The sequence below is a fragment of the Sphaerodactylus townsendi genome, linkage group LG04 (assembly GCF_021028975.2).
Source record: "Sphaerodactylus townsendi isolate TG3544 linkage group LG04, MPM_Stown_v2.3, whole genome shotgun sequence".
Taxonomy (NCBI): Eukaryota; Metazoa; Chordata; class Lepidosauria; order Squamata; family Sphaerodactylidae; genus Sphaerodactylus; species Sphaerodactylus townsendi.
Window position 1 is genome coordinate 117,402,447 of NC_059428.1, and position 23,572 is coordinate 117,426,018.

Genomic DNA, 23,572 nt, shown 5'->3' on the forward strand with positions numbered 1-23,572 from the left:
CAATGGGAGTCAATTGGTCCTAGATTAAGTCAGGAAGCACAGAATGGCTTTATGCAAAGTAACTCTTACAGTCTTTGCCTTCAGTATTCAGATTTGAATGAGGCTTGATTGATTCAGGATGGGGTCTTCTTGTAGGGAGATCATATCTATAGGTTGGGGAAATGCAAGGAAGGAACCATCTGTTGCTAGAAGAGATAGTGAAATTCAGCAACTGATGCTAATGTAGCTTTCCATCTTCTTTGTCTTTAACAGTTTCTATAGCAAGGTGTGGTAATCAAGCATTCTCGTGACTCAAATGAGGCCTCCAAGTTATGCTGGAGTAACTCATTATCTTAGCTTTTGTTAAAGTAGTTTTGACCTTTTGACATGCTGCTACCTACACCCATAGGAGTACATTTGGCAACTGGCTTTTGCCAATATGATTTTAAAGCAGAAATATACTGCTGTGAGAAATATATATATTTTATAGGATTGGTCAGAGGGCTTACACAGCCTAAGTCTGTTGTGAAGCTAAAATGGAAAAGAAAAAAAATGTAAACTACTCTGGTTCCCCATTGGGGGAAAAGACAGGAAACAAATAACAATAATTATGCACCCTCAAAGGTGTTGCCCCATCTCCTATTAGCTCCCATTGGATACAATGGGGGATGGGGGCACTCCCTTTGGGAGTCCATAATATTTGGACCCTCTGAACCAAACTTCAACAAACCTGAGTGGTATCATCATGAGAGTCTCCTAAAGACACCCTGAAATTTTGGTGCTGCTAACTTAACAATTGCACCCCTGACAGCAGGCACCCCCCAAATTTCCCCAGATTCTCCATTTAAATCCACCCCCTTTGGCATGGATTGAGAGGCAGAATCTGAGGTCCCCAGTTTAAACATTGAAAGTGATGCTGTTTCAGGGTGGGGGATAATCCACCCACAAACAGCGGGCGTTTTCCCACTTACCTTTTGCTGCACGCAAGTAGCACAGGGTCCCCCGTGCCTCCCCACTACAGGGGAGGTGACAAAGCAGCCGCCCCGACGCTGCTTCTGTCGCACCCCCTCAGTGCGCGTCATTGCAGGCGCTCTTTGCAACAGCGCCTTTTGATGACCCCGCGGAGAGTGCGGGGTCGTGGGGAAGCCAGGGCGTGCGCACCAATGACGCGCGCTGAGAGAAGTGCGCAGCAAGGCGAAGGCAAGGTAAGTGGGAAAACACCCAGCATCAGTTTCAATGTTGTTTTAACTGGGGACCCCAAATTCTCCCTTTAAGATGGATTTAAAAGGAGAATCTGGGCTCCCTAGTATAAACACCATTGAATTTTTTTTTTAAAAAAATTACCATGCTAGCTGCATGACATCTCTTCCAACAAATACCTGGAAGAGAAGTCACAATATCAGAATAATGAAATGACAACAGTCTAGGATTTGGGTAACACTATGGTTTTATCACAGAGTTTTGCCCAAAACCTACAACTTTGCCTTATGTCATAGCAATACTTCCAGTATTGGCCATAAGGTACATTGCACCCCCAATTTGACTGTGTGTCCCCTCCCCCTGCACTAGTTTCCAACCACTGGCTGGCAACTCTAGGATCACTGGACTATAGAATGGAAGCAAATATAGTCTTAATCCCTGCTATCAAAGCCAGGGGAATGATAGGAGTAGCAGCAAATTTGAGGGCACTCAGTATTTATTGAAGTTGTGCATGGGCTTACTTCTGATAAAGAGAAATCTGAATCTAGATCATCTATTGTTACTATATCCAATGTTTGAGTGGTATGTTTTATTTTCCATCTGACTTGTCTTCAGAACACTTAAGGAAATATACATTTGGATTGAAAGGTATTCTTCATGTAGAGTGGGCTAACAAATCCCCTTCACTTCACATAACCTGACACAACACCTCTTATGATCACAAATTGTAGGGAACAAAGTAATGACATTGCTGTCGGAGATTAAAACTACTTTCCTTTCTTTTTCAGCCGAACTCTCCATTCCAAATAATCATATGTTACAAGTGAAACTGGAATTGAGCTTTATATCTTTATTATTCACTAAATTGTTATGGTGAGTACACTTTCCCATATACATAATTCATAATTCATCTGTTATGTTTGAAGGAGTTTCGTTTAATCTGGATAATGGACTTATCTTCAGTTTTCAGACAGTCCAGACTGCATTATTCAAATGGCTTGGCTCAGGCTCTGTGGAAGCAGCAGGGCTCTTTCTGCTTCCCCGCCCCTTTTTTCTACTAAAAGTCTTTAAAGAGACCTGGCTCACAGGAAGCTAGTCATAATTTTATGCTCAGTCATAAGACTGCCACCTTTGCACATGGCAAACACCTCCTTTGATTAGCTCAACAATGAGCTAGTGATGAGTAAAACAAATGGGGGGATTTGTGACAAAGGTGCAATGTGATGGAATGCAAAACAAAGCAGATAAAAAACAAGGAAACAAAGCAGCAGGCAGAGTTGTGGATTCAACGACAAAAACAGTACACGTAGCATTTCGATATCTGCCTGTTCATTTAAAGTTGAAGAAGCTGTCAGGACCTACTGGGCTGGAAGCTCAGAATCTCTGAGTCTCTGTGCTGATGAGACAGTCTTGGCTGTGCAGCAGAGCCAACAAATAGGCTTACTAGGCTGAAGCCTGAATCTACCCTCCTTGGCAGTGGCAAAGCCACAGGGGGGCCGGGGGGCACGACTCACTGGGTGCACCATTTCTAGTCACTGGGGGTGGTGGAAAAATCTCCCCTTCCCCTGTGCCCCTGTGGCGCCCCCCAGCCCTCCTGTGATGCCCCCCTGTGGCGCACCACCCCACTTACTTTTAGGAATGGAGCAGGCTGGAAGCCTGCCTGCATTGCCTGGGCCTGCTGGGAACTACATTTCCCAGGGGCTCCCGGGGGTGGGTGGGGGGGGAGCACCCTTTGGGGATGGGGCAGTATGAAAGCCTCAAAAATAAATAAAAATAAAATAAATAAATAAAAGCCAGAGTGTTCACTGGGCACACTCTGGTCTAGCTACGCCTCTGCTCCTTGGCAATTAGTCCTCTTGATTGGTCTGGTTATAAATACTTACAAGTCAAGGCTGAACTCTTAACTTTGCAACTTGGTGCTCAGTCCATGTCTCCAGCTTGTTCCCCTCTGCTTTTCTGTTATGTTGTCCTTCTCCTTTCAGGGATTAACAACTCAGGGGTGACTTAGGTGGATTCCCCACAGCATAAATATAATGTCTTTAGGACGTTATAAAAAGATCTGTTTGGGAATTTTGTGTTCCCACAACTTGGGAGAACACAAGCATTGCCAACCACAATGGATGGTCTTCAACCTGGGTTGGGAAGAAAAGATTGCTAGTCTAGTGATTTTTCAAAACATAAACCAGGTTGAAAGGAATATAACAGGCTGAACTCGTGTTGGGAAAGAGAGCTGTGTTAAGCTGTTTCCAAAAACAGTATTAATAATGTCCTGAAGACATTATATTTGTGCTGTGCGGAATCCACCATAGACGTTGCTGTTTTCTTAGGGTTGGCAGTTCAGGGTGTAGAAATTGCTAAGGATTAGGGAGTTTGGAGAGGAGAGGGACTTCAGGAGGATGTGATCCCGTACCATCATCCCTCAAAGCAGCCATTTTTTTCCCAGGGTAACTGCTCTCTGTAATCTGGAGATCAGTTGGAATTCTAGGAGATTCCCAGGTTCCGTCTGGAGGTTGGCAACACTAATTTACACTAGATTTCTGAATACCCAGGTGGTGACCTCACAATGATGTGACAAACTCTTCAATTGGGCTTGGGCGGTATATAAGACTAAATAAATAAATAAATAAATAAAATAGAAGAAGTTTGGCCAAAAACCTTCTCTGGTATGGTTAAGGGCAAAGTCCACAGAAAGCTTCACGTGGATGCTCCAATCCCAGTCTGAATGCCTTTGCATTCACAGTTGCAATACTTGCACAATGGGAATTCACACATCATTCCAAATATTTAGCTGGCTAGTGGTGGGAAGTGCCACTGTCACAGCCAACCTATAGTGACCCTGTAGGGTTTTCAATGCAAGAGACAAACAAAAGTGGCATGCCTTTGCCAGCCTCTGCACAGTGACCCTGAATTTCCCTGGTAACCTCTCATCCAAATACTAACTTCTATGAGCCAGCCCCTGGGTACTTACCAGCACTCAGCGGACTCTGATACAGGAGCTGACAACACGGGACAGCCAGAGTTGGCTGTTCATGAGGAAGAGCAGGCAGCAAAGTCAACTCCCAGCCCTTCCCTGCCTGATACTATGCAGGTGGAAGAGCCTGCAAATCTCCCTAAGGAACCCAGTGATGAGCCAGCTGTGCACAGGAGACTGAAGCAAAGGCAGCTACTACAGGAAAAAAGAAGTGCTCCTTTTACAGTAAGATATGGGAAGATAAAAGTGTCTGCATCTGATGAGGATTAATTCCTTGCAGAATCCCAGCCCCGTGGGCAAGGCTCTGTGTATAAGCCTTGTCTTGAGCTTGGTTCTGCCTGGATGCAATGATTGTGTTTCCTGTCACCTCTGTGTGCCTGGTCTACCGCTGATTCCCAGCCTCTTAATCAGATCACCTGTACCACAACTTGCGGACTGATTTCTGACTACACTTTTGCCTGATGCCTGTCCTGACCCATGGGACTATCTGACTGTTGCCTGTTGAGCCCTGCGAAGCTGGACCTGGCCATGCCCTGCCTGCCAGCAGCAATCAGGCCTAACTATGCTTACTTACTGAGTTCTGATGAGATTGGGCTAGCCGGGGCCATCCAGGCCTGAGTTAACTGGCTACAAGTAATTTTATTTTTTCACTGTTCAGTAGCTGCTCACTGATATCACTGATAAACCACCACCATGCTAGAACATATTCAGGATATGACAGTGGACAGACATGGCGATAGGGTGGGATAGAAATCCAATCAATCAATCAATCAATCAATCAATCAATCAATCAATCAATCAATCAATCAATCAATCAATCAATCTAGTCAACTTCTTTGTTCACTCTTCCTTTCCCCCTTAATAAGGTTCTCAAGAAGAGACCCGTGGCACAGAGTAGTAAGTAGTGAATACTCTAGACAAAAGTCTGCTCATGACCTGAGTTTGATCCTGACAGAAGTCAGTTGCAGGCTGCCAGCTCAAGGTTTGCTCAGCCCTCCATCCTTCCGAGGTCGGTAACATAACCTCTCAGTTTATCAGTGGTAAAGTGTAGACGACTAGGAAAGGCAATGGCAAATCACCCCATAAACATAGTTTGCCTACTAAATGCCTTGATGTGACATCACCCCATATGTCAGTAATGACCCAGTGCTTGCTTAGAGGACTACCTTTCCCTTTTTAAGGTTCTTGTTGCAAGTGTGTTTTGGTCCATGCAGTTGCCATGAAGCCCAGGAGAGCACCGCCTGCCTTTTACACCAGCAAAAAAAGAGATTGTATCCAATCCATTAAGCCCACATAGAAGAAAGTGGAGTAAAAATGACAACAAAGCAGAAATCTCATTTATAATGTAATCAGGTAATGAATAATCCAACCAACAAGAAAACTCAACAGAACAGAGGACACAACAAGAAAAAAAATCAACATTATTATCCCACCAGTAGATATCATGGCAATTTTTTTTCCTCGGGTATGTGTGTGAGCATTAGTCGAGTTGAAACCTCCAAATAAGTATCTGTTTTCTGTAGCTATGAAGAATCTTCACAACAAAGACATCTGCTTCCTGGAAAGATAACTGTAAAAAGTAATATTTGCATGATTTGTGATATTTGGCTTACAATTCATTGAGGAAACAGCACGCATTCAGCACACCACTTGCCAAAAAGAAAAAGTAAATGAATATCTATTTATGTATAGAAGCTTCTATAAACATCTCCAGTTGATATGTTTTTAAAAATTAATTCCTTTAATTAGAATGCTGGTTTTGCATGCCGTGCAAGGATTATATTGAAATGACACTACATATGCATGAAGAAATAAAACAGTTGAGATCAGCATACAAAATCTTTATCATCTCCTCTCTCAAATATACTTCTTCTTTGTCAACAAAGTCCAAAAAACATGGGTTAGAAAATGAGATATTACTGGATTAAGGACCATACTTGAGGCTTCTCTTGAAATAAGATGTGCACTTTGAAAAGACAATTCTTTCTGTGTCTCCTTTACAAATTATTTATTGTTTTTCTTCAGATATCTATTCCAATTTTCTTCTTGGATGTGAACTCATGACAAGTTACAATACTGATGCAAATCTATGGAATTGTCATACTAAAAATCACACATAAGGCAGAGATATTTAATACCTTTTCCTCCCTCTTTCATAATACTAGATATCAAAGGTACTGAATGAAGCTGACAGACAGTTGATTAAGGATGGAAAAAATAATTATTAATTCAATAAGTTATTATACTGTTGATGTAGTAATGCCACGATGTGTAATAGTACAAGGTAGCCCAATCTTGTTAGATCAGAGAAACTAGTTGGATACAAGAACACCAAGGAAGATTTTGCAGAGTAAGGCAATAGCAAACCACCTCTGCTTGTAATGTGCATTGAAAGACCCTTGCAGGGGTTGTCTTAAGTTGGTTGTACCTTTCCAACATGCACACGTGCATAGATGTAATCATGGCAACCAGCACAGATTTAAACAATAAATTAAACAGATTTGTGGGGGAAGAGATCCAATGGCCACTCAGTATGTTGACTAAAGGGACCTTCCATTTGCAAAGGCATTCAACCTTTGAATTATGGAAAGGCCTTCAAAAGGCCTTGGCCTCTGTATCTTGTTTGTTGGCCCTCCTGGCCTCCAGAGGCTAACTTACCCATTGTGTAAATTGGCTTAAGTAAACAATGGATCTAGTGCTAATGCTGGCAAATTTGCTGTTTCTTTTGCTCACTTGTCTGCAATAGCAAAAAGGCAGATTTCTCTTCTAGGTCTGAAGAAAATGAATATTCTGCCCACTGGCAAGAAATCCAAGCATACACCTTGTCCTCTTAGCTAGTGCTGCATTCCGCAGTGGAGACATCTATGCGATTTGCATGAGGTCCCATAACTTCACTGGCTTTCCCATTGATATAGGATTAATAGGAAAAGAGAGTTAATGAGCACTGAAATGACAAACCAGAAATGAACCAAATAAGAAAAAAAAAGTAATTTGGGCTTTATTTTTGCTCTATAATATTTTATGTTATAAACAATATATTCACACTCTTAAAAATACTTTAAGGTACTGAAAGTAACTGTTCCAATTACTACCTGCAACTGTTTCATTTTCCATGGACTTTCAGAAAAAAATGCTTTAAGTTTCAAAGGTGTTTTCTTTTGCTCAAGAAGATCCTAGTTACTGCCTTCCTTCCTTCCCAATCTATATAGCTATGATGTCAGTGCAAGCAAAGTTAATTAGCAGGGGCAGTTTCTCACAGTGAAAAAGGACTAATATTTACAAAGAACCAGAAAGCCCTCCCCAAAGCAGAGATGGTGCAGTGACTGGTTACATATACTTTTTTTCAATCAGGAGAATTCTGTTCAGTAGAAACACCAGTACTATTATGAGTGGATGACAGTAGCGTAGTGCCAAGGGGACAGGGGTGGGGCGTGATGCACCGGGCACACGCCTATGCAGTGGCATGATGAGGACATGGTGGGGGCATTCCAGGGCGGCAGGGGTGAGCAGGGGTGCAGGATGCAGGCATGCTCTGAGCTCAGCTCCCCCTTGCTCCACCCCTGGTGGATAATGACCTTGTCAGATACATGTTTGTGGAGTCACTGGCTGTTTCTATACAGGGCAAATACAATGGATGTAAAACACAATACAAATCATTGCAGGGGGGACTGTGCAGAGGTTCCATCCCCAAAACAAGTTTGCCCAATTTTATTTCTCTCAACCTGGGATTTTTCAAACTCACTAAACCAGCGATCCTTTTGCATAATCCTGGGTTGGAGCCACTCCTGTGCAAACAACCAGGTAGGAGATGCTTTATTTCCCTCCCTTTCTCTGTGTTGTCCACCATCAAGGAGAATCCGCCTACCTGCAATTCTGAGCAGGTTATCCAGCAGGTTGTGGGCAGATTCTCTGAGGGCTCAACAGGGTACAAAGTCCCCCAAGCATGCCTTCTCCACATGACAATGTGTATGACTGATCCACAGCAACACATTCATTATTGCCCTGCCTCTGCAGGGAGGTCGCTTTTTCTTTTTCTTTTCTTTTGCGTGTTGCACATGCACTGCTACGCAGGTGCAGCCAATCATATTGTGAGATGATCAGCATGGCTGTGTGTGTGTGTTCATTTCTGCATGCCTGCACAGCTACACATGTGTTTCAGGAATTTCTTTTTAAAGAGAGAGAAAAGTGTCTTTGTTCAAAGGAGTAAAAGCAACCCAAATTGTTTTCATGGGCTCCAATCATTGCCTGCATGGCACGTATGTGAATGCGAAAAAAGAAAACAGGTTCCTTTATAACAACTGCAACCTGTTATACATTTGCTGTGCGAAATCCACCACTCTGTCCCTTTCTCGCCCTCCAGCTGCCAAATAAACTGATTCAAGACAACATGGTCCCAAGGTAATGGCCAGATCTGAATAGGTTTTTTTTTAATGTATGCTAAACACTGTTGTATTGCTTATCAAATTAGTTATATCAAATATATTAAAGAAGGAGTTTAATTTGGTTGGATTTTCATTAGTTATTATTTGAATACATATACTTACTGAATGTTATTTTCCAAGAAGCTTCGTGATACATTTATTTTCTCAGAATAGGGCCTGATAGTAATCTCATTCATTTAGGAAACTCCAATGCGCAAATTGGCATGGGGATATATATATAAGATGTTGTAAAATGGTATTAATCTAGATGTGTATTGCCTTAAGGAGGCTCAGTGACTCCTTTTCTTCTCTATCTGTGTACACATTTAAATCTAATGCAGCCTAAAGAAGGAAAAGGCTAACATGGGAATCTTTGAAAAGCTCTCCGAAACTTCTGTTACAAATGAAAAGTGACTGCTCAAAGTGACTCATTAAATCTTCTCAGTGGAGGCATCCCATAAGGCAAGAGTCTGGATGTTCTTGATGATCAAACTGTAAAGATGTGAAGCTTGCTCAAGATCTGCCACTTAGTTAAAGCTTTTGATAACAAAACAATTTTGTGCACTATAGTTTAGAGAATTCCATCTTATTTTTGTCATGTTTGACAAAGCCCAAAAGCTACAAAAATGCATAATCAAAAACAGAGGCTTAGATTACATCTACTTTATCTTGTTCTCTCCATAGGCTTTCTCAAATGAAACACCACATCACTCAAAAACACTGCATTTCCCTTTTCATCTTCCAGAACCCCTTGTTCAGAAGTGCCTTAGGCAGAATCCTTCATAATGCTTTCCTGTGCATGAACTTAACTGTAATGAATAGGAGTTGGAGGGGATTCCATTGATTTCAATGGAATTTGCACAAGAGAGTTTATAGACTGGATCGACCTAGCTTTTCCTCCAATGAATAAGGGCATATAGGATTGAGAGGAGAAGAACTGAATGAGATAAAACAAAAAAGCTAGCTGGATCTAACCCTATGTGAAAAATATGAATGCTGCTGGGTCAAATCAAGGCCTACCTATTACAGTAACCTGCTTTCTACAATGAGTCAGCAGATGTGTCCAGATACTCACAAATAGGAAATGAATAGTCTTCCCAGTTTTTTTATTCCTCCAGTAACTTCACCTGGAGTATCTATGTCTGTAGGTTCCAGGTAGCTATCTTGGCTAATCATTGCTGGTAGGTCTGACTTCTATGACATTGCTGATGCTCCTTTGAAGCGCCAATAACTATTGCCATTGCATCATCTGGTGGCACATTCCACAAATTAATTATGCATTTGGGAAGAACTTTTCAGTGGATGTCAGGGGCAAAGTGAAAATGACCCAGGAGCTAGGCAAGCTGGCCAGTCTCTGTGGTGCTATAAGTCAGTGCTGCCGGGGTCACTCACCTCAGATCTGACCAGCAATGAGATTCAGTTCAAGAGACTTCTGAAGCAGGATAGGAGTCACAGAGACTTGTCTCTGCTGGCTCCTGGCCCCCAACAGCCTTCTAGGGCAGTGACCCAACAGGGAATTCCCTTGAATTAAATGGCCAATCCACTCCTGGAGTCCATGGTATGTTATTATTTTATATCCAGTTGGAGCATCCGTTCTTTTTGTGTGATGTCACTGTGTAGAAGTTATGAACCTGGCAATGGTGCCTGCATGTCAATAGATGACTTCAAAAATAAACAACAAGGGATGTTTACATTGTTTTGTTTGTTTGTGTGTTACATTTTGCCACAAATGAGTAGCTAATATGTTTTCTTATGATTTAGCATAAGGTTACTTATGACTTAGCATAATAATACAAATGGAAGCTCATTAGCTTGGTAGTTTTATTCTCTGCTGTCATTAAATGACAGCTAACCTAGATTTTAATGGTAGCAAGGATTAGGGTTGGTTGATACCCAAAAATTTTGGTAAATTTCAGATTTGGATGTTTTGGGGCATAAAATGATGTGTATGCCCGAATCCAACTCATAGCCAATTCAAATATGCCCGAAAATTCAGGAAAATTCAGGCCCATATAACCCGGGTTGTTTTAATGTTAGTTTAATGCTAAGTTTAATAATGTTGAATTTTTAATAAGATAGGGTTTATTATTAGAGCCATATTAACTTATATTTATTGGATTTTAATTCATTATTGTGCTCTGTTATATGTTGTTCACCGCCCTGAGCCCTTTGGGGGAGGGCGGTCTATAAACCCAATTAATAATAATAATAATAATAATAATAATAATAATAATAATAATAATAATAATAATAATAATAATAATAATAATAATAATAATAATAATAATAATAATAATAATAATAATAAATCTGAAAAATTCGGGTCTGTTTTAATTTTTTGTGTATTTTTGGTGTTTTTACACATTTTGGCCTACAGGGGCCGCAAACTTTCAGGATATCATCTGGAGACTGTCCTGATGATTCTTCCCAAGTTTGGTGAAGGTTGATTCAGGGGGTCGAAAGTTATTGACCCCCAAAGGGGATGCCCCATCCCCCATTGTTTCCAATGGGAGCTTACAGGAGATGGGGCCTACACCTTTGAGGGTCCATAACATTGGACCCCCTGAACCAAACTTCACCAAACTTGGGGAGTATCATCGCCCCTGATTGCACAGTGTCTTTCAGTTTTGGTTTAAGAATCCATGTTTCTCTACTTTTAAGGAAAGAAATCCAAATGTTAACAAAATAATTAAATGTCTTTTTTTCCACAAGTATAGTTACATTAATACATAATTGGTCACTGACTCAGAAATCTCTTCATGAGCTGGAAACCCCTGTGTGTATGGGGCTTTGTGACACTGCAAAAGTTGTTACATTTGTGTGTGTGTGTGATTACATAATCCGGTTTATCTTATTTGATTTGACTTACCAAGTATTAAATGACTGCTTCAATGAAAATGTTTGGATTGGTTCCCTATTGTATTCCATGATAAAAATAAACAATAAATTTTCTGCCTGGTCATTAAGAAGGCCTCAGTTCCAGCAGTTCCTTTACTAGGAAACAAATGCTTAAAATGAGAGCATATGAACAGATGCATCAATTGAATATTGCACCACATATTGTATAACTATTGCAGCAACATGATCTCTACAAATACCTGATCATCAAACTTGCCCTTCCCATGGCATAAACTTGACGAAAGAGAAGAAAGTTTGGGAAATGTGAGCACAAAAGGCTTCCACACTCTGTGTCTGTAAGAGAGAAAAGAAGGCAATGCTATCAGTAGTCAACTGTCACAATGAGTACACTATGAATAAGGTTGTAGTGGAAAACTGGGTTTGATTCCTTACTCTTCCACATGAGCGGCAGACTCTGATCTGGTGAACTGAAATTGTTTCCCTGCCCCTACACATGAAGTCTGCTGGGTGATTTTGGATCAGCCCTACCTGCCCCACAAAATATATCTTGGCTAATCATTGGATGTATCTTGTGGGGAGAGGAAGGGAAGGAGTTGGTACACCACTTTGAGATTCTTTACAGTTGAGAAAAGCAGGGTATAAATCCAAACCCTTCTTCTTCTTGTCTGTGAGAGATCAGCATACCATGAAGTAGATTGGTGAGGTCTTAAAATAATGGTCAGATTTGAATATTTCGTATTGTTTGTGTATGCTGAAAGTAGTTATTATGTTTTATCAAGTTAATTATATTACCTATGTTAAACAATGAGTGTGAGTATGTTAAATTTTGACTAGCAATTTTTTGAATGCAAGTGTATGCAATTTAAACTGAAGTGGATGGGCCAAGCTACCTGATTCATTAGATCTTGGAAGTTAAGCGGTATCAAGCCTTGTTAGTACTTGGATGGGATACCACAGTGGCAGACAGTAGACAGTAAATCACCTCCATAACTCTCTTGCTTTGCAAACTCCATTAGAAGGGCACCATTATATGGAATTTGTTTGTTTGTTCGCAAAGTTTATATCCTACCTTTCTTCCCAATCAGGGCAAGTAGAACATGAGTGTGTTGGTTTTGTGAAAGAAAAGGAGTGCAATAGAGTATAATAAAAGAGGAGTCCAGTGACATCTTAAAGACCAACATAATTTATTTCAATTAGTATAAAATGTATGAAGCATATGTCATCAATACTGATTTGAGGAGACTCATCAAGGGACTTCCAAGGCAAGTAAGAAGCTGGGGTGGTTTCTCATTGCCGTAATAGCCTCAGTTTTCCTTAGTGGTCTCCTGTTCAAGTACTGATCTACCAATCTTCCAAGATCTGACAAGCCTGCCCAAGTACTGATCTACCAATCTTCCAAGATCTGACAAGCCTAGGCTATAAATTATCTTCCCAAATAAAATATAGCAGCTAAGAGAGAAAGAGGAAGTGCAAATGGTGCATGCGAGTCATAGGAATAGAACTTCTTTAAAAGTGAATGAAATTGACACAGCAAAGATATTGTACAAAAATGACTTTTTGCAGGGCTCCATTTGCAATATCATATTTTTCTTTACTTATACATATTTACTTGCTGTTATTTGGCAATAAGATCCGCAAAGGAACTTAAAACATTTTGAGGCCCTTTCTGCACGGGCGGAATATGGCGGCCTGGGGACAGCAAAAATGCCGTCCCCAGGCCACCATTCACACAGGGGGCGCAGCTGCAGCACAGCCACGCCACCCTCACGCCGCCCGACCGGCGCGAAGCCGGCGTTCCCAAACCACGCTTCCCCAGTGTGGTTTTCCAGAAATGCTGGCTTGGAGCCGCTGCCGTGCAAACAGCAGCGGCTTCCAAGCTTTCCCACTCGGGCTTACTTTACCAGACCACGCTGCCCTCTGGCGGGCGGTCGCCGAGGCGCCTGGGGACGCTTCTCTTTGCCCTGGCGACACTTGAACGGCCACGCAGGGCAGGGCGCATCCCCTGGCCTCTTCGCGACATTACGCCGCCGAGGGCCGCAGGGCTGGTAGCCCCGATCGCATCGTGCAGCTCTGCCGGCCTGTCCCAGCTGGTTTTGGGACCGTCCATGTGGACGGTCCCAGCGTCGTCGGGTCGGCGTTACTCACCCCTTCTGCCTCTGTGTGGAAGGGGCCTAAGAGACAATATTTAATTAGATTTACTCCGGGATGTTACTCAATTGTTTCTTCAAGTCACATCTGTTCTACTTTTCCCAAGCTCAGAATGGGAGAACATCAGCTAAAACATAATACAAATAAACTAAAAACAAAACAGTACAAAATAACAGCAGCCACAACTAGGGTTATGTATCTACCTGATGGAGGCTAAGAAACACAGAAGAGGAAAAAAATCTGCAAAATTAGAAGGCATTTTAACTTAATGTCATCCATCAATTAAAATCTCCACATTCAAAGCAAAAGGAACACAGAAACACTTATTGGAAATGATACGTCCAATATTTTGAATGCATTTAGAAGACATCTGATTTCCACTCAAAGTCCTAGGGAAACAAAAGAAACATTTACAGTAAGTTTTGCATGAATTTACACATAAAGTCAGAATTAGAAAAATAAAGAGCAATACACAAGGGGCACATTTGTCCTAGTTATCTCCCTAATGTGTTTCCCACACTTTAGCAAGTATCATTATTATTGTTGTAAAGTGTTTCCCAGAAATAAAATGAGATTCTGACCTGGCTCTGGAAAAAAGCTGAACAAACGGTGCATCTTTTGTATTTAACCATGCTGCCCGCCGTCTGTCAGCAAGGAGTTTTTGGTCTTAGAGACTATTGGCAATCACAGGCAAGTGGTTTCTTCACTTGCAAGTCTGAATTAGACAGACAAAACTTTTATTTAAACAAGAGAATTGAAGGTTTACATTATTTATGCTGGGAAAGATAATGATAGACAGGGTTAAAGGGTAGTATATTAGTTCAAGATTCTGCATGCCTTAATTTTAAGAAAGAAGAATGTTCTTTTAATTTTTTGGAGTCCACTCATGAATCCATAACCAGTCAGGTTGCTTTCTCTCCTTTGGTGGTTCACTGGAAAATGCTATTACAGAAGTTACTGTTGATCTGGAATGAGTACATAGGTCTTTTTCCCTCAGGGGTTCTGTGGAGTGGGAGCAAGCCATACAGGCTCACTGTAGAACATGGGAAACTGCATGGGTACAATCAACTATTCATACAGAACAGTTTCTCCTCAGACAACCTATATACTTCATCTAAGATAGATAAGCCATATCTAAACAAGTTGTGTACCTTTCTTACCAAGAGTATCTCCCTACTCTTCCGAAAGAGTATAACCTGACTCTCCTGCCACTTTGTTGGGCAATGCCTCACAGAGATAGTCTATACACAGATTCTTCCCTGTGTTCTCCCTTCATCCAACTCATGGCAGCATTTTAGACTACTCATTTCTGTAAATGCAAGGAACATTGAAAAACCAGGATACTGGAACACAAAATCCTCAGCCTTCAGAAGCCAAAATGTCAGTTCATTATTTTAGAAGCCAAACGGAAATAGAAAAATGTGAGTGTAAAAGCACTTGATACAAGCAGCAAACACAAAAAAAACGGATTGGCCAATTATAGAGGCACAGATCAAACAAGTGGGGAAAAATAGATCCTTTGGCTTCTTTGTAATGAAATAAGAGCTGACAGAAGAAGAAGAAACCTACCACATTGCCCCATTATGCATGTCAAGCTTTCTAGGGTCCCAAATAGAATTCATCACCGAGTTTTTTGTTTAGGGACATGTTGGTTTTTATTGCCCACTGCCCCTTTTCCCTACAGTTTCTCAGCCTCTTTGCAGTAGGGCAGGCTTGTGGGTTTAAGAGGGCAAGGGGATCCACTACTTTGACATGTCACTAACAGAAAAAAAGCACCAGAAAGCCCTGCTCTTCACAAAAAGAGGCATACATTTTCCATTGGTGCTCCACATTTATATCGATATAAAATATTTGAACAAGGGATCACTGTTTGTTCAGCGCCTCGTCATTGATTCTCTTCTACAGCTGGAAGGGAGGGGGAATAATGGTGGCATCCCAACCATAAAGGTACAGTGCAAACCACCCTTTCCCAAGCTTTACAGATTCCCTATCATCCCTTCCCTTATGTGCCGGAGAAGTCCTGACATTTAAAATTGTTAAAAGGAAGAAGTCAGCAACTGGAAGGGGGTGAGATAGAAGGCATGGAAGGACAGCACAAGGCACTGGGAGGTGTGAGGATAGGTAGGCTGGCCATGGGTGGAGAAAATATATGTGGGGCAAAGCTGTGCTCACTGGCAAATTTGCCCTGCTCTGGCCACAAAGGACATTAAAATCATATTACAAGTGGCCTCACTTGCTTCAGGGAGAATGGAGAGTGAAAGTGGGGCTCAGGGAAATACATGCCTTCAAGAAATCTTGATATGACTGACATTCACTCCTGGCATGTGGCAGTGACCATGTGCATAATCGGCCATTATGTCTTGGTCAAGTGTTGTGAAATCAGACTGTGTACAAGCCAAGTCTTTACATAAAGAAGACTCGAAGAATTAGTCTGCTATCCCACAATTAAAGGACCAAAGATTACTGGGATTGATTATAAGAAGAATTGGCTTCTGTGTATAACTGCTAACTCACACATTCAAATCACTGCTCACATGATCTCACATTTTCAAGTACACAAATTAGAAATAGCTGCGTCGTCTTGTGATTTTATGGTTGTGCAGTCATTGAGATTTGCAGAAGTGAATCGGCCACTGAATCTGATAAATCAACTCTAAATTCTCCAGTTGCATCCAATGGAAGTTCGATTTGTTCACCTGCAGTGTTGCTTGTGGTTCAATTTATGTGTTGTTTGTGGTTCAATTATGGTTCAAAACAGTGTTGTTTGTGGTTCAATTATGGTTCAAAAATTAGAAATTTAACTTCTTCATCTTCAAAGGTTTTTCAGGGGGTGCGAACATTAATCAAACATTTCCTAGGGGTATGAGACATAGAAAAGGTTGGGAACCACTGCCTTAGGATGTCATAATGCACTGGCATAGTATATGTTTAGGTCCAAGCAATGTGACTTTTTGCAAATGACAGACGGAGATTTTATCAATATGCACATGGTTCAAGTGTCATCCAAAGTTTTTTGTATGGCTCCCAATATGAGAATAGTCTCTGGGGCCACAACCGTTAATTTGTGTCTTAATCTCTTGATTTCCATTTACATATATGGATATTTTTGTCAACTTTTGCAGTTCTTTCTCTTCAACCCTGCTGTCACCAGGTATTATCCACATTAATTATCCACATTTCTTTCTTTTCAGTCGCTGTAATGTCTGTTGTATTACTCACCAATATGTTATCTTCTTGTATTTAGAAGTCCCACAGTACTTTGACACATTCATTTTTACTGCTTTTTCAACAGTTTTGATGATGATGACAATGATGATGATTGATGATGATTTGAAATCACAGCTGCCAGATCTTCAGCTGGTGTTGGTCTTCATATGCATCGGGTTTTCCCCCCAAACCTAGGATGTCATAGGCCCCTTCCGCACACACAAAATAATGCGTTTTCAAACCACTTTCACAACTATTTGCAAGTGGATTTTGCTGTTCCGCACAGCTTCGAAGAGCACTGAAAGCAGTTTGAAAGTGCATTATTCTGCTTGTGCGGAATTAGCCATAATGTATCAACATTGTATATGTATGGATCCAAGCAATGTGGCCTTCTGTATATTACTACTACTACGACTACGACTACGACTACGACTACTACTACTACTACTACTGTTATTACTATTATTTTGGAACTGAATGTTTTAATGAGTTAACCATAGTGTACTGATGTTTTCTTTTTCATCCTCCTTGAACATGGATACAAAATGAAGCACTCATAATGTGCAAATAATAGCATCAAGGTCTGTGATATTTTATTTTATCATATTTTATTTTATAAGTTAACAAGATATTTTATCTTGTTAAAGTAGCAAAATAAGTTTAGGCTTATAAGATAGTGGATGGGTGGATGGATAGATGGTAGACAGACAGATGGGTGGATAGATGGTTAGATGCATATGTTCCTGTTTTCCTCATACTTCCACAGAAAAATAAGCTCTTGAAAAAGAACAGACACAACCCATGGTTATAAAATTTCCAGACCTCTAGATGTTTCTGTGTGTCAGAGTATATAGTAAGTTGAAAGGAGGGGGTGGAGGAAAGTCTATTTACGCTCATATCATGTCACTTTGGAACCAGCCCACACAGCCCAGGTAGTTCAATACACTGACCCACAGCCTAGCTCCATCACACAGTTCTTACATCCATGCACATGACACATGCACTGTGGGTTTGCAGGGGGAAAACTCAATCCCCAACAGTACGAGGGCCCTATCTGGGTCAGGAATGTGATAAGCTGCAAAAAGGGATGTAAGCCTACTCAACACTGTTTTCCTAACTGTTTTCCTAAAGTTGCCTCATGGAATCAATCTTTTAATTGCTGGAGTTTCAACGTGCTCTGCTGGTTTCCTTAGCAGGCAAATAGAGGAGGGCCACTGAGACAGTGAAGGCCCTCATTGGCATCATGACATTGCCATCAACACACTGATGTCACTTCCCTGGTAGCCATTAGTGAATTAGCATTTGGAATATTAACCATCATCCTCTAGTCTACACATACATACACCTTTTCACTTTTACTCTTTTCTTATCCTAGCTGAGTGATAGTGGGAAGGGCTGCTTTCCTGCCCTCAGTGGGAACTTGCAAAGCTGAATTTAAGGTCAGAAAAACATCAAAGGCTTTGTAACATGATCCCAGTCCAAATCTGACCCACACATGCCTGAGAATTCAATTTCCTGCATGGAATTCCCAGTGAACACAGTGATAAGAGTTCTGGCAGACTTGAACATGGCACAAGGAATGTGTGACTGGTTTATAAGTCTCAGTCTATCAGGTTCCTTGTTCAAGCCCCCAAGTTGTTGACAGGAACTCTCCTTTTGTTGCTAAATGTTCTGACATTTCTAATAGCTGTTCTGATCTCAGGCATTTGGTAACATAGATTAATAAAAGAAAGTGTAGTGCTCTACACAGAGGTGAAACGAACTAGGATTTGTTGTGATCAATACTTTGTACAGTCCGTCTTTGATTCCAATTACTATAGCTCTGCTAATTGCTGCATTATTTCCTGAATGCCAATACTGGAGGAGGGGAGGATGAATTAAGAAAAGGATACATTGAGCACAGTTTTAATGGATCTGAATTTATTATTGTTACCCATCTGCCCCATAGGCTCTTTCTCCCCTGGCCCTTATAAACATAAATAAAAAACATACACTTTGTAGTAAGCAGAATGCCAACCCTGTTATATGAACTGATGTTGTGTACATTCAAATTTATGGAAATTTCCATTTTCCTTAGGCAAGATTAAGTTCCTATTTATAAACAATGTGATTGCAATCTCAAAAAAAGTCAATGGTAAAATTAACTCTTGTTTCCTAGTTTCAGTGCTGTAATTGAATTAGGCACATGTCAATAATCTAAGCAAGCAAAGGGGAAAGTTTGAGTTGTTAAGTATGAAATTACTCTCATTAAGGTTACTTCGTATACATTCTGCTGTAGAGACATATGGGTTTAAAAGCATAATACACCCCTTTAAAAATCCATTTACAGTCTATTTCAGTTATAATTATTGTCACATCAAGTATGAACTGTTCATTTAGAGTGTAATCCTAAACAGAGATACATCTTCCTAAGATCATTGAAGTCAAGATTGCACTGTTAGCAATAGGGAGGAAGATAAGAATTTCAGGTGTTGAGTTTCTGTAATTATAGTTGCTGCAGATTTTCTGTAACTATAGCTGAAGTAACATCTGGTACAGGCAAATCGACTGGAATAGCTCCGGCGCTTTGCCTCCACTCTTAAAACATACTGTCTATTTCATACAATAGGTTGGATTCTAAATATCATCACCTTAAAAAAAACAGTTAGCTTTGAGTTCAGTGGCACCTTAGAGACCAATAAGGTTTTGGAGGAATAAGCTTCCAAGAGCCAAAGCTCTCTTCATCAAATAAAATTGGAATGGATATCTCAGAGTCCTTATATCCCTTCAAATGTCGCCAATGCCCTTCCACTGAACTAGCAGGTTAGTCCCTAAACGTACATACACACATACATAAACCCTACATTAAAAAACCACAAGACTCAAAAATCAAAGGAAGAACATTCCATCATCTCATTCAAGTCGTTCAATTTTTGACTTAACAGTGGCAGTTGTTAACCTGGCCCTTGACACCCCAATATATATTATTTCAGAATATTTTCCTGTTAAACTACATTGGCAGAAGCCACCTCTCATATTTTTGTGTGTGTAGCAGTGTGTCCACTTAGAAGCAGGCCACAGGCAAAAGGTCTGTTTAGCAAGATTAAATCAATGAATGAGTTACTCCAGTGAGAATCTGGAAGCCTCATTAACTATGAACATGATCTTGATTACCATACCTCACTGAACTACTTTGACACAATAGACACTGAAAACCTCCTTGGTATCTGATGCTATATTTTACTACACCTTTTCAGAAAATGGCTCTGCAACAAATGGTTGCTTCCTTGCATTTCCTCAACCTATTGATACAATCTCCCTAAACCAATCAATACCTTCCTAATCACAAGCCTCAGCCAAATTTGAATAACCTGAGTGGAGGCTCCAAAGAGTTACTCTGCATAAAGTCATTCTGTGCTTCCTGATTTAATCTAAGAGAAATTGACTCCATTGTCCTGGGTACTTAGAATAATAGATAGAGCTTTTTGATTAGCTCAAGCCCTGCAATCCCAGCATGGAAACCCAGAAAATCTAAGAATAGAAACTCACAGGAATAGAAACTTACTAGCTCTCGCCCCTACCTGGGCAAAAGGGTATAAAAGTACTGAGCAGCCCAACTCCAGTGCTCAATACTAGCCTATAACTATCTTGGTCTAGTTGGGTTGAGACATGATATCGTCCTTCGCTTAGATTCAAATGCTGGTCATTTGAATCCTTGCCTTCTACAAGATCTTCTTCAGCTGAATTTAGGTAACATATAGTCCCTGCTTCCCCAACTCCCCAAGTGCTTATCATCCTTTACCCCATCTTCTCCTCCCTGCCATGCATCCTAGAAACTGTGTGTATGTGCCTTTGACTTCTTACTCTGTGATTGTTTGCAACCAAAATTTATATAAAAATATTTAAACTGCAATTTGGTCTTTTGTGAATTCTCTGCAGATACGTTTCAAGCTGTTTCTGGTATACATAGTCTAAAAAGAGATCCCTACCCAGCCTGCCTCTAGCATTGTCAAACCGAGTTATTTTCCCCATTGCTACTTTAAAATAGTTGTGTTCTGTTACACTCGTAGCAGCTGGTGGAGATTCCTTAGAAATAAGTTCACAACCTGTGAAAGCTGGGTAACACAGTCCTCAAACAGAGAAGCTTCAAGAGGAGATGACAATGAGTGCTGAACTTGAGTTCATTCACAGCTTCAGAATAATGGATCCCTCAGGCTGAATGGGGATATTGGATTCTTACTTCACTACAGGTATTTTTTTCTGCCAAAAACTGGTCTCCCTTGCTCTAATTAAATGGATCTTATCTTTCCATTATATCTTTGTGTCCTGGCTCCCTTCTTTACACACCCTTCTCATCTTCTGACTGGGTATAAGTACTGAGGAATTTTCATCCCAACTGGTCTTGGATGACTCTTGAAAATGTATTCTCTGTAAATTCTGTTGGTCACTAAGGTACCACTGGACTTGAACTCAGCTGTTCTACTGCAGACCAACATGGCCACCCTCTGAACCTATCTATTTTTTTAAAAATAAAACAGAACACAACAAAAATCTTTGCCATGAGCCCAAAAATCTGCCTGTGAGGAACCTGTGAGCCCAAAAATCTACTTCCTAGGCAGGGCTTGGAAAGGACTGCTTGGTTAGAGGAATACTGCACAGATAAGGACATTCTAGTAATGGTACACAGGATCGAAGTCTCCTCCTTTTATTGCCCCACAAGACTGAACTTATGCCAGGAGACCCGAATACTTTTAATGAACTTGGATTTCACACTTAGCTGCTGCCGGTAAAGGAATACAAAGTACAGAAAAAACATAACAACAAATAATTTTCAATTCCCGCTCTTTTATCCTGAAAATCCCCACTACAATTTTGATTTCTGCTAGTGTGAACCCAGGATTCTTTATTTCAGGGGTCCTTCTTCTGGTTTTCCCACAGCAAATGTTCACCAGAAAATGTTCTTATTTTTCAGCATTATTTGAACACCAATACACCAGCATGATACATGGTATACATTGTACATACAAATACCATTTCAATTACATATAAAACTGAGCAAGCCACATTCAATGTACAAACAAAACTGAGGGACAACATCAAAAAGGAGAGGACCATAGTTGACAAAAATGTAGACAATTATAAAACAAAAGAGTTCAGTCAAACCTACAATACTTTTGTTAAGAAAAGAGAGGAAGTCTGACCTTGAAGCTTTCACACAGGTCAGGCCTCTTCTAATGATCTGTTTTGGCTTGATGCTTCTGAGGAGATTTTCTGCTCTTTCTAGCAACCATATAATGAATGTCTTTTTTGGTGGTGATGCTGAGATGGAACCACCACTTAATTTTGCTTTGATACCTGAAGACAGGACATTCTGCAGGCTCCGTGGCAACATGTCTTTCTCAAACTCCTCAAATGTCTTTTCTGTTTCTATAATGACTGTTGCTGAGTAAATGCAACAGAAGGCAACCCCTCCCAATGTAGACTGAAAAAGTGCCTCCTTGTGCTGATTCTGAAGCTCTTCCATGAATCTAAGGGCTAATTCACACATTACAGAAACCTCATAGTCTCTACAAATATCAAACATGAAACAGAAGATGAATCATATGAAGAATGGGAGGATGTGCCTCCCAAAGGCCCAAGGGTCTGATTCTGATTGCAACCATGGTACATGTGAAGGGGCTACAGTCTTCCTCCCTCTGCCATTTTCAAACCCTGAACCAACCCCCCCCCCCCCCGACAGCCACTGTTTGCTCCATTGTGCAAGTTACATGACTCACACAGCTAAATTTAATTTCAGCAATAGAACATATAATGGATCCCAGAGGTGGTTTCAAAAGATGAAAACAGGGTGAGGGAAACATTAAAATTGCTTCTATCCATGTGCCATAGTCACAATTAGACCTGGGTCCCATATGTGTTTGGGAGGCACAAAACAAAATGGCATATCTGAAACAAAGTCACTGTGGTTGATAGGACTTTGTAAAGCATGTCTAATTGACCCTGAGGTTTGCTGCTGCTGTGCAGAGAATGACAACATATTTATAATGGAAAACAACTTTCAGGCAAGAATTTGGTGCATCCTTTGCTAGAAGCACAAAATGTGGCTACAAAAAAAGCAACTGCACCAAATTATTGAGCCTCATACGTTATGTTCCATTTAATTGAATCCTTGCTGTGAATGTACATATTGCTGCCTTGCTCTCTCCCATACATATTCTATTGAATCTGTTTAATTTATCTAATCTATCTTCCAAGTTAGATCCATTTAGATGATACAATATAAAGCTAGATTTGAATTATTATGCCCTATATAGAGTTTCATTAAAATGATACCCAGCTTAGTCATCCAATTTATAGTCAATTATGAAAGGCAAAATAATTAGGGTTATTACTTTTACATGCATTATAGATTTTTAAAGGAAGTTGTCATGTTGCACATATAGTATCATTTATGTTCTGTACTCTATTCAAGAGACATAAATGTTCCTCCTTTTCCTGTTTCTACAGGCTCCCGGCATGGATGGGAAGCTATTGGTTTTGATGTATTAATTCTAGATGCTAGAGAAATCACTGCTTGTTTTCTTTGAGATGCAGCTGAAACCTCAGAGCTAATATTTGCTATATTAGCAGAGACATGCAAGCATCATATAGGTAATTTCTTTCCTTCCTCCCAGGGAGACAGATTGATCTGGAGGGGGGTTGTTTGAGGTCAGAATAATTGTGTGGGAGGAATGATAAACCCCTACCCAAACAGCACAATCCCAATGTGAATTGGCAACCCCATCAGCACTATTTACAAAAGAAAATG